Source organism: Xiphophorus hellerii, chromosome 2 (genome assembly GCF_003331165.1).
Source record: "Xiphophorus hellerii strain 12219 chromosome 2, Xiphophorus_hellerii-4.1, whole genome shotgun sequence".
In the NCBI taxonomy this organism is placed as follows: domain Eukaryota; kingdom Metazoa; phylum Chordata; class Actinopteri; order Cyprinodontiformes; family Poeciliidae; genus Xiphophorus; species Xiphophorus hellerii.
The window spans coordinates 18542559-18549256 of record NC_045673.1 but is presented as its reverse complement, the minus strand read 5'-3'; positions in this window follow the sequence as shown (position 1 = coordinate 18549256).

Genomic DNA, 6698 nt, shown 5'->3' with positions numbered 1-6698 from the left:
ACACAGATTCATGCTCTCATATATTTCTTAAACTCATTTACTGCAAGAGGTCATAATATCCAAGATGAAGTAATAATACTGTAATGAGCAGTAGGACTCCCTGAAGCATCTCACTGATCTTCAAACAGACATCATTTCACGTATGGAGCATTATTTATCCGGTTCAGATGCAAGCTGTGGCAAAAATAAAAGTGGAAGAAATTAAGCAGGTCAAGCAGACAGCCATCATGTAATGGCTACAAAAGAAAATTAATTATGGATTTGTTTGGAAACGATTTTTATCTAAAAGGTCACCTGCTAATTACAGTTTCACTTAAAATTACGTCTCTGGCTAATTTGTGAGCAGATGTCCAACATTAATTCCTTCTTTTGTACGACCCTTATTTCTTAGAGTTCTGTTTCATTTGTTACATATGAAGAGTTAGCTGAGAAACAGACAAGTACCTCTTCAACGTCTTTATAATTTTACACCTTTTATTGGGTTTATTTTGCAAAATAACTCAAGCTCAGTGTTGCTTTTAGACCAAATTCATTAGGACGGCCAGTGGTTTCACATAGTGGCACAGAACAAAAGAAAGAAAGAACAACAACAAAAAAACAATCAGGGCAATATTTTATTGTTTAATACATTTAGTGAGCTAACAAGCCACTTTGGCTCTGAAGCTGCAGGTTGCTCACCTCTGATTTAGCAGATTAAAAGTGCAATCCTATCTCGATACAATAAAAGTGCAACACCTTCATTTCTAATTTATTGTTAAAGTAAAACTGTGAAGGTAAGAAATGAATCTGATCCAAGGGAGCAATTAGCTACGGTTTCTATGCCAGCACATATCATCATAAGACTTTGTTTTATTATTAAGGGTCATGATTTGTGGTGAGGGATAGACGAAGTATTATTCATCAAAATAACCATCATTATTCCTGATGAATAATGATGGTTTTAATGAAATCCAGGAAGCACAGGTGAGCAGGAAACAGAGACACAGGTAGACACATGGAGTACACACTACACGACAGTAAAGACACGACTAGCATCCTTCAAGGAGCAGGGAACACAGGTGGGATTAAATACACAAGGGGTAATCAGGGAACACGAGAAACCGCTGGGAGCAATCAAGGGCAGATGAGACAACACAGGAACTAAATTGACACACAGAAAAACCAAATCCTCACATTAAGTCTTCACTACAAGAACAGATTTAAGTCTCAGCTTTGTCCAGGTCATTTGAACACATAAATATGGAAAGAGATAAACTATTTCATTGTAGCTCAAACTGCTGGATAAGTAAACCTCTGTCCCATTCGAATGTCCTTAACAACCAGTAACAGGTTTTCTTCCATGATTGACCGGGCATCTTTTCCTCCTCAGACAGCTGAATTTCCAGATCTTTATCATTAGCCTGCAGACTTGCTGACCACATTTGGATACCGTGACACATTCTTCACTACATCAGAACTTCTCACATTGGAGTTCTTGATTTTCCATGAAAATCTTCTCAATGTTGCAACATTGTCATCTGCACATGCAGTCCAGGTGAATGCAAAGTCAAGATGGACACATGACTTTCTTTGGCGGTAACCTACCTCTAACACAAAAAAGATAATAATGTCAAGCCGATCTCTTCTCTTTACATCGATCAGTTTGCTCATTAGATTGAACTTTTTTTGCAACTTCCTCTAAATTTATTATCGCCGAACTTACAGGACATTAATTATTTTGGCAGAAATATGGAGAAAATTAGATTAAACAATTTTTTAATTTTTACAATACTCTACCGAAATTTAAAATGCACCTCACAACTCTGCAAAAATAATCCATAACCAATCTGAACTTTCAGCATAAAAATTGAAGCTGCATAGTGTGTCAGCACTGTAGAATGTGTAGTATAGATTGAGTGTTTAAACTAAGTTTTGTTCTTTTTCCATTTTGAGTTGTTGCAAACAAGCTCATTTGTAACATATTTGGGGGGTGGTTTGGGATGTTATGATGTTGCAGTAGAGAAGTGTTTGTCATGAGGTGTGGTGCGGGTTGGTGAGGCAGACGCTGTAGACCCAGGTAAGATGAATATGATGATGATTTAATTGTAAATAAGTCCAGTAACAAGCAGCAGGCACAAGGAAACACTGACGAAACATAGACGCTAACATTGACATAACAATGACGAGGAACAAGGAACACAGGTGGAGTTAAATACACGGGAGGGTAATCACAGAGACGAGACACACCTGGGAACAATCAAGGGGAGGACAGGACAACGAAGAGACTTAAGGACACAAAAAACTCTAAATGAACACAGAAAACACAGATCCTGACAGTACCCCCCCCTCAAGGGCGGCTACCAGACGCCCAAAAAAAAAAAAAACCACAACAAGGGTGGGCGGAGGGGCGCTGGACGGGGGGCCAGAGTCCAGAAAAAACAAAAACACAACAAGGGTGGGCGGAGGGGCGCTGGACGGGGGGCCAGAGTCCAGAAAAACAAAAAACAACCCACCATCGTGGGCGGAAACACAAGAAGGGCCAAGAGTCCAAAAACAAACAAAAAACTACCCACAGGGTGGGCGGAGGCAAAGGAGGCAGGAACCACGGAGGTGGTCCGGCGGTCGTCCGCGGCGGCGGTCCGGCGGCCGTCCGCGGCGCTGGAGGCGGGAACCACGGAGGCGGTCCGGCGGCCGTCCGCGGCGCTGGAGGCGGGAACCACGGAGGCGGTCCGGCGGCCGTCCGCGGCGCTGGAGGCGGGAACCACGGAGGCGGTCCGGCGGCCGTCCGCGGCGCTGGAGGTGGCGATGAGTCCCGGGGGCCGCCCACAGACGGCGACGACGAGCCCCCCGAGGCAGGGTCTCTGGTGGAGCACAGGGGGTCTCGGTCGGAACGCTGGGGGTCTTGGTCTCGGGTGGAACGCAGGGAGTCTCGGTCTCGGGTGGAACGCAGGGAGTCTCGGTCTCGGGTGGAACGCAGGGAGTCTCGGTCTCGGGTGGAACGCAGGGAGTCTCGGTCTCGGGTGGAACGCAGGAGGTCAGGGTCTCAGGAGGAACGCAGGAGGTCAGGGTCTCAGGAGGAACGCAGGAGGTCAGGGTCTCAGGAGGAACGCAGGAGGTCAGGGTCTCAGGAGGAACGCAGAAGGTCAGGGTCTCAGGAGGAACGCAGAAGGTCAGGGTCTCAGGAGGAACGCAGAGGGTCTCGGGAGTCGGGGTCTCGGAGGGAACGTAGAGGGTCTCGGGAGTCGGGGTCTCGGTAGGAACACTGGGAGTCTGAGTCGGAGCGCTGGGGGTCTGGGTCTCGGAAGGAACACTGGGAGTCTCGGAAGGAACACTGGGAGTCTCGGAAGGAACGCCGGCTGGAACGCCGGCTGACTCGGCCTCGGGTGCGCCGGCTGGAACGCCGGCTGACTCGGCCTCGGGTGCGCCGGCTGGAACGCCGGCTGATTCGGCCTCGGGTGCGCCGGCTGATTCGGCCTCGGGTGCGCCGGCTGGAACGCCGGCTGATTCGGCCTCGGGTGCGCCGGCTGGAGGTGAGCCGGAGCGGAGCCTCGGGGCCGGCTGCGGGGGCGAGCCGCAGCGAAGCCTGGGAACCGGCTGCGGGGGCGAGCCGCAGCGGAGCCTGGGAACCGGCAGCGGAGGTGACAGCTCCGGAAGGCGACGAGGGGCCGGGTCCACCGGCGGCTCACGTCGCTGTCTCCGGGCGGCCTGGGGTGCGCCGGCTGGAACACCGGCTGATTCGGCCTGGGGTGCGCCGGCTGGAACGCCGGCTGATTCGGCCTGGGGTGCGCCGGCTGGAACGCCGGCTGATTCGGCCTGCGGTGCGCCGGCTGGAACGCCGGCTGAAACGGCCTCGGGTGCGCCGGCTGGAACGCCGGCTGAAACGGCCTCGGGTGCGCCGGCTGGAACGCCGGCTGAAACGGCCCCGGGTGCGCCGGCCGCACCGGTTGGGGGTGCTGGTCCCGGAACTGGAGCGGGATCTGGGCTGGCGGAGAACGTGTGCGGCTTGGGAGGCAGAGGTTCGCCAGCCATGACGGCTAGAGCCGCCATACGCTCCCACTCTGCCTCCCTCTGCAACTCCACCAACCCCGGGTGCGGAAAACGAGGAACCCAGTAATCCAACAGGAGCCCCAAGCGGATGGCGAAACCGAGCCGTCTGCAGGCAGCGTATGGTTTCGCCATCGCCTCCTTATATTCCCCGATCGTTTCCGTGAGTTCCTTAACATCTTCTGGGTCCATGATATAAAAATAGCGTGCCTCACCGTACTTTCTGGTCGGGTCCTACTGTCATGAGGTGTGGTGCGGGTTGGTGAGGCAGACGCTGTAGACCCAGGTAAGATGAATATGATGATGATTTAATTGTAAATAAGTCCAGTAACAAGCAGCAGGCACAAGGAAACACTGACGAAACATAGACGCTAACATTGACATAACAATGACGAGGACCCGACGAGGAACAAGGAACACAGGTGGAGTTAAATACACGGGAGGGTAATCACAGAGACGAGACACACCTGGGAACAATCAAGGGGAGGACAGGACAACGAAGAGACTTAAGGACACAAAAAACTCTAAATGAACACAGAAAACACAGATCCTGACAGTGTTGCGTTCCAGTTGTCTCCCAACTTTTTCCTGTCTGGATACTCAACAGATTCAGAAATAAGATTTCATTATATTCTCATATTTTTTAGCTCTATATTCTCCTCTTCACTCTTTTATCTGCATTCATTTCCATAAATCAATTCTGCCTGGTGAATGAACAGATGATAAAACGCATAAATAAGATGCACTTTGCTGATTTTGCTTGTTGGCTTTTGAAATCTTTTGATTTTTTTTTATGCACAATCTGTTTGTTCCCATGTCCCAATCAGAATCACAGAGCCTGTCAATCCTTTTTCTTTCAAATAAATGTAGTGCAAGAAACCAGGTTATCACAGATTATGCAAATTGGAATCTGGCAGTTCATCACAAATATTTTGAGATCTGATTTTCCAGACAAGTAACTGTCAATGACAACCAGATTTTGCTTCTGTTCGTTTCATAGGTAGTAGTAGGAGTTGGAGTCCAAATGCAGACTTTGGAGTCCAAATGAGACAATAGACTCAATTAATGCTCATGATTAAAAAGTAAAGGCAATCAAGTTGCATGACTAGCAGAATAGATGACTTCACACTGAACTGAGAAAACAACAGAGTGAAGCTGAGACTAACCAACAACATATAAGTTATCACCACTTTGTTTTGAAAGCTAATGCTAACATGCATGTTACTGCTTTGTGTAAGGAGCCACAGATAAAGAACCAATAAGAAACTGTCTAAAGTGTTCCACACCAAAGCAATGCAAGAGTGATTACACTGTTTTGGTGTGATACTTAAAAACCAATCTGCTTTAATAATCAGTAGTAATAATCAGTAGTCTGGCGTCCCAGTCTGCAGGAAAGACCTCAAGACATGCAGTTGTTTTGACATCGCCGTTTTAGTATGTATGTACTCTCCCTGCAATCATTTGGTTTCAGTCGATCAAAGATACAATTCACTTTGGCACCAAAGTTTAAGCCAGATCATTTTTCCTTAAACATTTAAGGCACATTGAGTTAGAATTTATCATACATGCAATGTGTTTCTAAATGACAATTTTATTATTACTGAGCATAAAGTTTGTCCTTATATACAGACATGACTGAACTGTCTCTGCATTATGCAGCTTTGGTGTTATAAATTAAGATTTATGTCCAAATTAAAACTGGTGTCAACAAATTTAAATGATCAACAAAAAAACCTCCCAGCGACTTGGCATCACCGCCCTGAGTGATGCATTTTTGAACTTGACCTGTCACATCTCCACAGAAGTGGAGCAATAATTTTCCAGATCCAGCCTGCTCACTGGTACAATGCTGACAAACTGCTGGCAGCCAGGTTTGAAGGCAGTAAACAAAAGTTAGCAGAGATTAATTTAATTCAATAACATTTTTTTTTTTTTGTCTAAAAGAGATACAAAGAAAGTGAAGCGCTAAAAGATAAATGATGTGCACGTAGTGTGTGATGAAGGTAAAAGACTGGACGTAAGATGGTGTTTAAAAATGTCAACTCAGCAGACCCGTCCTGCTCAATTTCCTTGGCTTCTCTTTGCACCCCAATCAATATCAGAACCTATAGGCTCACTTGGCGTGGCGACAATAGATGGATCAACACTAGATTACAGATGAGACCTGTCGCCAGGCTGCACAGACTGTCGAGTTAAACACACTCACTGATGTTGCTATCATCATCTGTCCTTACAAACACACTTTGTACTCGTGTGGAGTATTTATAATTCAGTGTCTTACCCGCAACGCACAGCAGCCGTTGTGAGCTCACTCAGTTTGGAGAAATCAGGGAGGAATTGAGGGATTATGCTAATGGTCTCTCAGAACCATTGCAAAATTTTCACCAACTGAAGTGACTCAAAAACTGTAGCTCAAAATCAGAAGCAAATGCAACGAAGTGCCCTCACCGATGCTTATTTGGATACACATTCCATGAATCACCTTTTTTCTTTCAGAGCTGCCCGGATTGTTTGTAACACAGATTAAATAAAGTGAAAATCTTTGGTTTCTGGTTATTGTCGGTGTGGTAGCCTTACACTGTCTTTATCTGCTGCACATCAATGATGCAAATCTCCTTTTCCACCAAGTTTCAAAGGAGCTCTATTGGATTATAATCTGGATTACAAACTGTGGA